Genomic DNA, 10,712 nt, shown 5'->3' with positions numbered 1-10,712 from the left:
GTGATGATTCTTTAACAAATTCACCTGTGTCGGGGGACTGTACAATTAGCCAGAGTAGCAATAAACTTTTTATGTGTTAAAAACAAAGCATATAGAGGCCTGAATTCTTGGGAGTTTAATATATGTTTGTATTTAAGAAACCTTCAATTTCACACATAGATTAAGTTATTTAGGCAACTTTTAACTATAAGCCTAATTCTAATCAGACTTTTTTTGTTAAATCATCGATTAATTAGTTTGGCCAAATTACAATAGTCCCCCCTTATCTGTGGTTTTGATTTCTGTGGTTTTAGTTATCTGTGGTCAACTGCAGTCCCAAAGAAGGGTAAGTACAGTACAATAAGTATTTTGAGAGAGAGACCACATTCATACAACTTATTATAATATATTATTATAATTGTTCATATTGTTAATCTCTTACTGTGCTTAATTTATAAATTAAACTTTATCATAGGTCTGTATTTATAGGGGAAAACAGTATATAAATAGGGTTTGGTACTATCTGGTTCAGGTGTCTACCAGAGAGAGGTCTTGGAATATATCCCCACAGATAAGGGGGGACTACTATAATCAAACATTTACTCTGTGACAGGTGTTTTGCATATTGATTTAGGAATTTAAAAACATATTTCTTTAATTCAGTCAACATTTACAGCCTAGTCAGGAAAACCTGTAACAGACTAAGTACTATAATATGCTGTTTAAAATCAAGTTCAAAGATCATCTGGGAACCTAGAGGAGAGATAGTTCAGTTTGTGAAGGGATTAAGAAAGTCTACAAGGAGGAAGTGACATTTGAGCTGGTAAAAGATAGCCAGAGATTTTTCCAAATGGTCATGAGGCTGACCATACTCATGGACATGCTATGAAAAGTAGCTAGGAGAGAAGCAGGGGTCAGAGTAAAAAGGCTCTGTCTATGCTGCAGAATTTGGACTTGATCTTATGGATGTGTGAAGTTCTGTTTTACTACTACAATGATCTTGACTGCCAAACTCATTTATTATTAAAATCCCATTTTATTAATCAAAAACTTGAATCAGCATACCTGATCACCAGGGTGTTAGTGTTTTAAATGAGAATCCATTTTTTTTTGATGTCAGGGTACTTGGTATTTTAGGCATTACAAACTATAACTTTTGAGGTTTTGAAAATATCTCTGACTTCTACTACCACCGATTGGAAGTGCTCTGAAATATCTAGATAAACTATAATGTCAAAATCATGATCTGATAGAAAGAACACAGGTATTGTAGACCTGAGTCTGTGAGTCCTGGCTATATTTCTACGTATCTGGAAGATGCCTCTTTTTTTCAGTGTTCAATACCTTGTCTAATTTAGAAAGTTATCATGGGGTTACAAAATAATAAGTGGGAGTACCTAAAAATGCAGGTAAGTTTCTTTTTTATATGATATTTATGATAAAATGTACCAATATTCTTTTTCTTTAGTGATAATTGATTTGTATAATAACTGACTTCAGTTAACATACTGGTCTTGACTGAGGATATACTAACAGTAAGTTTACTTGTCAGTGCTTCTCAATACTCATTTACCCCTATGCTAAAAGTAAAAGGTGAATACTGTTTTTGTTTTCTTCAGATTGATTGAATTAAAACTTATTGAATACCTACCATGGGCTAATTAGTATTCTAGATGCTGGGGGTTCATTTGTGAATAAGGGGCCCCCTTCACTCTCATGAGATCTTATATGGCAGAGATAGGAAACATATTAAATGTGTAAACAAACAGCATTTTATTTGGCTTTGGATGCTATAAGAAAAATAAGAGAGAATATTGGGATAAATAGTAACTGGGTGGAGGAGGAAGTTCACTACTTTAGATGGATGGGCTTCTCTGGGATGGTAACATGCAGCTAAGTTAGCCTTGCTAAAATCTGGGGAAAGAGATTTCTTGTCTGAGGCAACAGCCTGTACAGAGGCCCTAGAGCAGAAATGAGTTTGTGGGGCACCTGGGTGGCTCAGTCAGTTGGGCATCTACCTTCAGCTCAGGTTGTGATCTCAGGGTCCTGGAATTGGGCCCTACAACAGGCTCCCTGCTCAGTGAGGAGTGTGCTTCTTCCTCTGCCCACCCCTCATACCACTCCCCCCTGCTTGTGTTCTCTCTCTCTCTCTCAAATAATCTTTTTTTTTTTTTTTTTTTTTAATGAGTTTTTTATGTTTGAAAAAAGGCCAGCGTGTCTGGATTGGAGAGAGTGATGGGGAATATAGTAAGAGTTAAGGCTGGAGAGTCAGATCACATATAATCCTGAGTTCACCAGTTTGATTATTCTAATTGTGTTGAGAAGCCTCTGGAAGATTTTAAGGAGGGAATTGATGAGATCAGATATATACTTAGAGATTACTCTGGCTGCTGTGGGGAAACTGGCTTCTTGGGGACAAAAAGTCAAGGCAGGGAAACTCATGGGGAAGATTTTGCTGTATTCAGGAAAAATATCACAGTAGTTTGAAGTAAAGTGACAGTAGCAGCATGGTAGGAAGTAGAGATGGATTTGGGATATATTTTGGTGATGAGACGAGCAGGACTTCTAACATTTGGACGTCAGGCTGAGGGAAGGAGGAAACATTAGATGTGTTTTTAGGCCTGATCACCTGGGTGAATGATGACAGCTATTATAAAAATCAGAAGATGTGGTAGGAGTAGATGCATGGCTGAGATGGGGAGAGAGGAGTCCTTAAGTATTCTGATCTAGATCTCTGGTTTATAATACTAACTTAGTAACCTGGTGGAGATGGCAGTTAGATAATTGTGTCTGATGCTTGGGCACAGCCAGGATTGAAGATATAAATTTCAGCAACATCAGTATATAGGTGGTATTTAAAAGCATAGAACTGGATCAGGTTATCTAGGGAGGGTTTGGATAGTAAAAAGAGAGGGCTCAATATCCCAATATTTAGAAATCGAACAGCCAGCAAGTATCCTGCAAAGAAGCATTCATTGAAGTTGAAGGAAACCCAGTGAAGTATGATGTCCCAGAAGCCATGGGAAGTGTTTGAAGCAAGGAGTTAGGAATTTTGTTCAGTGCTGCCTAAGAGATAAGGAAGAGCTGGAAAGAGCTTTCATAATTGGCCATGGTAAGATGAAGAAAGGCCATTATTGACCTCAATATTGGATACTTTATGTATGCTAACAGTATTCTGTGTGCTTTTATGTGCGCTAGCTTTTTTAGTCCTCACCACAACCCTATGAGACAGTTGCTTTTATTATCCCCATTTTATAGCTAAGGAAATTGAGACATAGACAAGTTATGCTACTTTTTTACCTAGCGAGTCACAGAACAGGGATTGGAAATCAAGAGGTCAAAGTCCAACAACCTTATGTTGTTTCCTATATAATATTTTTAATAAGAAAAACTAGTATGAAACCACATCAAAGTAAGTTGAAGAGAGAATGGCAAGTGAGAATGTGGAGGTTATACATCAAGACAACTCTTGAGAGAATTTTTGTGGAGAGGAGATAAATGGGATGGGAGCTGGCAGAAAACATAGGTCAAGGACATTGTTTTGCTTGAGATGGGTGATATTAAACATGTTTCTCTGCTGATGTTGATGATCCAGGTGAAGAAGGGGGCTTGAAGAGAGGAGAGATCAAGGATGGTTTTAGGAATGTAGTTCTTAAATGGCTCATGTGGAAGCAAGGAATCTTCCTCCCTGTTGGCAGGAGAAAACACAGTATATTGGTTCATATGTAGCTGGATTAACAGCATTGATGGTAGGAGGATGAGAGAGGCAGTTCTTGTTTCATAGTTTCTGGATTCTCAATGAAGTATGAAAGGGAGGCAAGTAGAGGGATACAAGAAGTTATGGCAAGCAGGAGAGATAAAGGTAGAGGTAATAGAGAATGAGCATCTTGCCGAGGGGAAAACAAATGTACCAGAGAAATTAATGGGACTTAATGATGGGTAGTGTTGTTTGTGATTTGATATTTTTGGTTCAAAATTGGACCAATTAACAGAACTCTGTCATGTTTTACTCCTTTTCTGGGGAGAAGTTTAGCTACTTGGGATTAGGAGCAGAGTAAGGCTTTATTAGGGTTGGACAAATAGGGCAAGCAGAATGGAGGGAGAAAGAACAAATCATTTAAAGAGTTTTTTCCAGGTGGCTCATTAGCGCAGTAGGTAGCACGTCAGTCTCTTAAAGAGTGTTTTCCAGGGAGTGATTATAGCACCGAAACATGGTGTTTAACTATGGATGTGGATAGTGAGGAAGAGCTTTTCAGTTGAGTGTTTCCAGTGCTCTTGCACAATGTTGGGCTAGAGGTTCTTGAGGGAAGCTGGAGAGGTAGGAGCTTGCAGTCAGTTGATGGTGATGACAAGATCCTGACCATGACCATGGCAGTGGGTGGCCTACATGGAGTATATCAATGGAACTGAGAAAATTAAGAAAACAACAGGCTGGGATTTGGGGAGCCTTTTTTTATATGGATGTTCAAATTGCCAGGAATTATGACAAGTAGTGGTAGAGAGAAGATGGTGAGCTCGGTGCTAGGATTTCAGTAACTGGTTTAACTTAACCATATGACAGTCAAAAAGAGCAGTATTGGCTATTGTGGTCAGATGACATATTCAGAAGGGCTGTGAGTTTCGAAGGGTTGAGATGTAAAGTGGTTTGCAAGTGGCAGTGGGGATCAGGGTAGATAGGGAAAACACATACCCACTGACTCCAAACCTTGAGGTGTATCCTGAAAGAGGGAGACTATATAAAGAGAGAACATTGTCAGTCCACAGCAGGCATGCAAAGCTTTTAAAAGTATGACAACAGCAGGATGGCTTGGGCAGGGTGGGTAGGGAGTAGACCGAAGACAGTAATGATATTGTGGAACCAGTCCCCAGAGAGGTGACAGGATCAGATGAGGACAGTAGGTATAGAGAGGAGGCATGTCTGAAAAATCTTTCCAGAGTAGAATTGGAAAGGGTTGTTTCAGACCTAACTGATGTTGATACTATTAATGGAGAAAGGGAATATAGAAAAGTAGGATAGATATAGGGGTAAGAAATAGAGGACTTTTTCCTCCTACTAACTTGATAATGAAGATAATATATACACATGGTTTAAAAATTAATTAGTGCTGGGGCACCTGGGTGGCTCAGTGCTGGGGCACCTGGGTGGCTCAGACACCTATGTGTCTGACTCTTGATTTCAATTCAGATCATGATCTTAGGGTTGAGAGATTGAGCCCTGTGTCAGGCACAGCACTTAGTAGGGAGTTTGCTTGAAGAATCTCTCCCTCTGCCCTTCCACCCCCTCTCCAAAAAAAAAAAAAAAAAAAAATCTAATAGTACTAAAAGTTTTTTGATGGAAAACTATTTGCCTCACTTCTCATTACCTTCATGGCCCTGCTCTCTGGGGGGTTATTTACGTGAATTTTTCCTTTGATGATTTCCTCCCCACAACATTCTCTGTTCCCTTTTTTCTTCAATTTGTTTAGGCAGTTAGCATTTCTGAATCAATTCTCTAATCTTTTTTTAAGCCCCACCCCCCTTAAATCTCTGTCCCACCCCCATACCCTGCCCCACCAGCAGAGGGACCAAGATTTCTTTGATGTTATCTTCTGATTCATGGGCAAGTTTTTTATGGCTACCTCATTTTAAATTCCAAGCACTCACTCTCTCTCTCCTGTTTATTCCTTTTTCATAGCATCCTATACTTATTTTATGGATATAGTATCTTTTCACATATCTAAAGACATTAATTGCATTTTTCCCCTTCTTAATTGGCTGTGTTTCCTCCAGGTGCCGATTTTTCCTTCATTTTCTCTTTTTCGATCCTCAAATGTTTGTTAATCCCTGTCTGACATTTATGTTCATACTATGAATCCCGTCTGTTCTGACTTAAGAATAGAGCATTAAAAAGGCTTCATGGAAGCTGTGTGGGCATGGGCAGGGTTTACTGATGGTGGATTTTATTTGTTGTTGAGGAAACCTCCAAATGCTTGGAAGTCTTCTTCTTGGGCTATTCAGTTCCTAAGAGAAGAATCTGTGGATGTTCCTGGGGGATATAAGCCTGCTGCCAGTTTTCGTGAGTAGAGTTTGGGAAGGCAGCCCTATGTATCATTATGTGAGCTATCACTTCAGGGTGTTTCAGCCCATCTAGGGTATGAGCTCTCCTTGGTACCTGGGGTCTCCATGTGTAATTTCTGTAGGCTGAGTCAGTTCTCTGTGTGCACCAGTATCTATTTCGGCTTTTAGAAACCTTTAAACAGTAAAAGAGAAAAGGGAAAAAGGTACCTGGAAGAAACAGAGCCAATTTAAAAAAAAAAAGAAAGAAAAGAAAAGAAATGCAACTATCATGAGTATTCTTAGAGATGGTTTTTAAAAATGCCATATCCACACTGTCCTAACTTGGTTATTTCGCCTCCATTCAGTGCCTTCTAACAATGTACTGAAATCTTCAGTTAGCTCTTGTATTCTCTTCTGTTCTCCTTCCCCTTGTGGATTTGTACTTTTTTCTTTTTTTTTTTTTAAAGAAAGTCCTTTGCCATCATTTTAGCAGAGGTTGGAGAGGGAATGGAGATAATTGCATTTGATTAATCTGTTGTTTAATTAGAAATCCTAAGTTTAGTGGTGAGTATATTGACATAAGGGTTCTTGTGGAGACACAGGTTTGTTGCCCAGGTGAGAAATTTAGTTTAGGGTTAGATATTTAGACCTCCTCAGTTTAACATAATTATTGAAGCCATGGAGATGGATAACCTTTCCCCAGGAGAGTTTGAAGCATGGCATTCATTCATTCAACACATACTTACGAAGTGCCTATCATGTGCTGGCAGGGAGATGATGGGCTAGGCTGGGGTGTAGGGAACTGACATAAAGATAAGGCAGTGGGAAAGAAGCCACTGGAAGAGCAATGGGAAAGGTTGAGAGGGCATGAGAGGAGAGTGTGCCCACCTGAGAGGCAATTTTAGAGAAGGGAGTACAGATACTTTCCATGATATAAAATGCTAAATGAGGGTTCAGATGGAATGAGGGAAGCCTTCTATTTGATTATTCCATTCATATTTATTGAATTTCTAGCACAGTGCTAGATTTGGGGGATAGAGTGGTCAACAAGATTGACCTGGTCTTAGATCTGTTAGAGCTTACATTCTGGTGGAGGTGGAGTTAAACCAGGATCAATCTTAAAGCATGAGCCATGGGAGCACATCGGGAGGAAGTTAACTTTGTCAGGAAACACTTCCAAGTGGAAGTTATTAAGCTGTGACCCAGTTTTGAGGCCCTGAATAAGCAAAACTTAGCATTTAATCATTTTGGAGCCTGGAGAGGAAGGAATGGACCTAGAACAGGGATGATTCAACATGTAACCTGCATACCTACCTACTTCCCTACTTACCCTTCCCTTCCTCCCCTTCCTTCCTTTCGATTTTATTTATTTATTTGGCAGAGAGAGAGAGAAATAGTACAAGCAGAGGGAGAGGGAGAGACAGACTGCCCGCTGAGCAGGAAGCCTGATGAGATGCAGGACTTGATCCCAGGACCCCAGGGATCACGACCTGAGCCAAAGGTGGACACTTAACTGACTGAGCCACCCAGGCACCCCTACCCCTCACAGGTAACCTTTCTTTCAAAGACCCAAGGCTAGGTTATATGACAGTTTTTGAATATCAAAGGGTCTTTCAGATGGATTGTATACATTGACACCCTCTACAACGTTACAAGGGAAATTTCTAGAATCTTAGTCATTTCTATAGAAAAATCTTAAATATTCCATGTGAGAGCAAACCTTGAAGTTTGATGATTAAAAATGGACCACCTATGGCTTCAGGGTCTGAAGTATTACAGATGGACTATTTATTTAAAAAATGAATTGCTAGTGATCTAATTAGCAATTCAAACGTTGGACTTTCAAAGACTTGCTTAGTGTGATACCCAGGGCCCAGATGAACAAAATATAAAGTAGTTTACATTACACTAACAAATTGCACTTTATGACTTAAACTAAAAACTAATTATTCTTTATTCAAAAAAGGAAACATAGCAAATAATATTTAAGTGTTTACCATGCCCATTAGTATTCTAAATTAAATTCGTATGTGGGCTGGCAAAAAAACACACTAAGTTCCTTTGCAGTGAATATTTACCTACTGTTGATAATGGCAGTCTGCCTGAGAGAGAAAATTTTTCAGAAAGGGCAGTGGGTCTTGAATTTCCTTTTAAAATTGGAAGGGGTAAGAGGAACACTTGAGAAGGGAAAATACTCAATTATCTGTCAGTAGGGAGAAAGTTGCACCTTATGTGCGGGAGAAAAAAGTTGGCAAGGAACAACTGCACTTTTCTTTCCCAGAAACCACAGCACCTCCTCCTTTCCCTTTCTCATTCACCTGCTCTAAGCTGATGGAACTAGCACGTGAACTTGGAAAAAAAAGAAGAGCCTCTCCCTTCCCACCAGCTTCATGGTCCTGGGAACCACCTGAGGGCCAGAGGGAGATGGAAGCAATCTTTGTTTCTCTTTGGTGGCGTGGGAGTGGAATGTTTTCAACTTTAGTTTGAATAAATTTACCGAAACAACCATACAGCGCCTACCTGTCTGTGACTCCCACTCCCTCAGCCCAGGGCTTTCCTCTGTTGGTGTGGGCTGAGATGCAAAGTGCCCACATAGGTAAATCTAAAAGGCAAATCTTAAAAGGTGTATGTTAAAATAGAGGAAATTCCCACCAATTTATTTAGCTGTCCAGATTGAATTTTTTTTTTTTTTTTAAAGTAGGCACCATGCCCAGTGTGAAGCCCATATGGGGCTTGAACTCAGGATCCCAAGATCAAGATCTGATCAAGAATTAGACGCCTAACTGACTGAGCCACCCAGGCACCCCATTATTTAGCTGTCCAATGAAGACATGAGACAAGGTGATTGTGAAAGTCCCTTTCTGCACTGTTTCTGTTTTCTATGTTGTTCATTTTTGCAATTGTAGAGGACTTGGTCACTGCTTATCCCTAGTAAGGATGGTGAGAGCAATATCATCTCATCTTAGTTAGTGACAAACAAAACTTACTTGAGGATGCCTTCCTCTGGTACACGTGCAGGTTCTGCCAGGAAGCAGCCTGGCTCAGGGGAGCATAGACTTCTTGAGTTTGAATATGTGCTTTGCTCCCTAAGCTGTAGGAATTAGACAAGTCTCTACCTCTCTAAGCCTCAGTTTATTCTTCTAAAAAATGGACTTAATGCTTTCTCCAGAAGATGGTTGCAAAGATAAACATACCATGTGAAGTACCCAGCACAATGTGTGACACATAGAAGATGCTTTATATATCATTTTGAGTATTTTTTGATAATGGAAGTAACATTTTACTTCCTGACAGTAGATTAAATAAGGGTACACATTTTCAAAAAGTTGTACAGTTAAGGAGAATTACTCATGCTACTATCATGTTTTTGATGCCAATTGGTAATTTTTTTCATAAAACATTTGGCCTTTGAAAGTAGTAGTAGTGTTTTTAGATAGGTGTATGCTTTATGGGAGCTTTTAATGTAAAGGGTTTCTTTGTTAAGACTGTGCAGAAATCTTCCATATGAATTTGATGAGGGAAATTCAGGCATATTTTGACTTTCAGTTTGAAGCTTTGCTCATGTGCTTCTTGGAAGCTCATTTAAGTTATCTTTGGCTGAAATTATGGAGAGTTGTTTCCCATATTTCATAAGAATCAAATAGGAAAATTAATTAAAAAAAAAAAGGTTAAAACCTTGTATGTTAGTTTGGATCCTCTGAGAAACAGACACCAGGATAGGATTAGTCACGGAAGAGATTGTGAGTACTAGCCTGTAAGAGAAATAGCGAGGGAGTCCGAGGAGCCAGGAAAGCTATCAGACCATGGTTAGGTCTGACCTGCATGGGGAGGACAGAAGGAAAGAAAATAGGTTGGGAGAAAGAGGGTTAGGTTTCAGTGAAGTTCTAAGAAAAGTTCAACAGAGCTGATGAGGCCCCCAATGCATGTTACCCATCAGTACCCATGTTACGCATTTTTTTCTTTTCTTTTTGTTTTGTTTTGAAGATTTTATTTATTTATTTGACAGAGATCACAAGTAGGCAGAGCAGTGGCAGAGAGAGAGAGGAAGAAGCAGGCTCCCTGTGAGAAGAGAGCCCAATGTGGGACTCGATCCCAGGACCCTGAGACCATGACCTGAGCCAAAGGCAGACGCTTAATGACTGAGCCACCCAGGCGCCCCAGAGAGTCCACATCTTGTAGTTATGGTTCTGGTTTCAAGTCTCCACTACTCAGTCATTGGCTGGGAGCAGCTTGTGGGAAGACTGACCTTGGTTAGAACTCTGTGATAGATTCAGAGCACCGCATCTAGGGACCTTGGTCCGTTATGCTTCTGACAATAAATCTGATGGACCCATTTCCATGGCCTCCGTACTTCCATGTACCTCCATAGCCCATGTTACAAAGCTTTATGACCTACCTAATTAATGTTTTCCTCAAGCATTAGTGTCACAAAATGATTGAAAAGAAATGTGTAATGCTTCATTGAGATACACCTGACAGATTTGTCCAGTGATAGAAACATGGGCTTCATCTATCCTCAGCATTCCTTTTTCGTATTTTCAACTGCAGCCAGTCAGCAACTGTGTTCTGCTGATTTCACTCCCTAAACCAGTGATTCCTTCCATGTGTCTGCACTTTAGAATCATCTAGGGATCTTTTTAAAATTCCAAAGACCAGGCCACATCCAGATTAATTAAATCACAAGCTTTTTTTTTTTT

The sequence above is a fragment of the Mustela erminea genome, chromosome 9, assembly GCF_009829155.1.
Source record: "Mustela erminea isolate mMusErm1 chromosome 9, mMusErm1.Pri, whole genome shotgun sequence".
NCBI lineage: Eukaryota > Metazoa > Chordata > Mammalia > Carnivora > Mustelidae > Mustela > Mustela erminea.
This window is presented reverse-complemented; position numbering follows the sequence as displayed.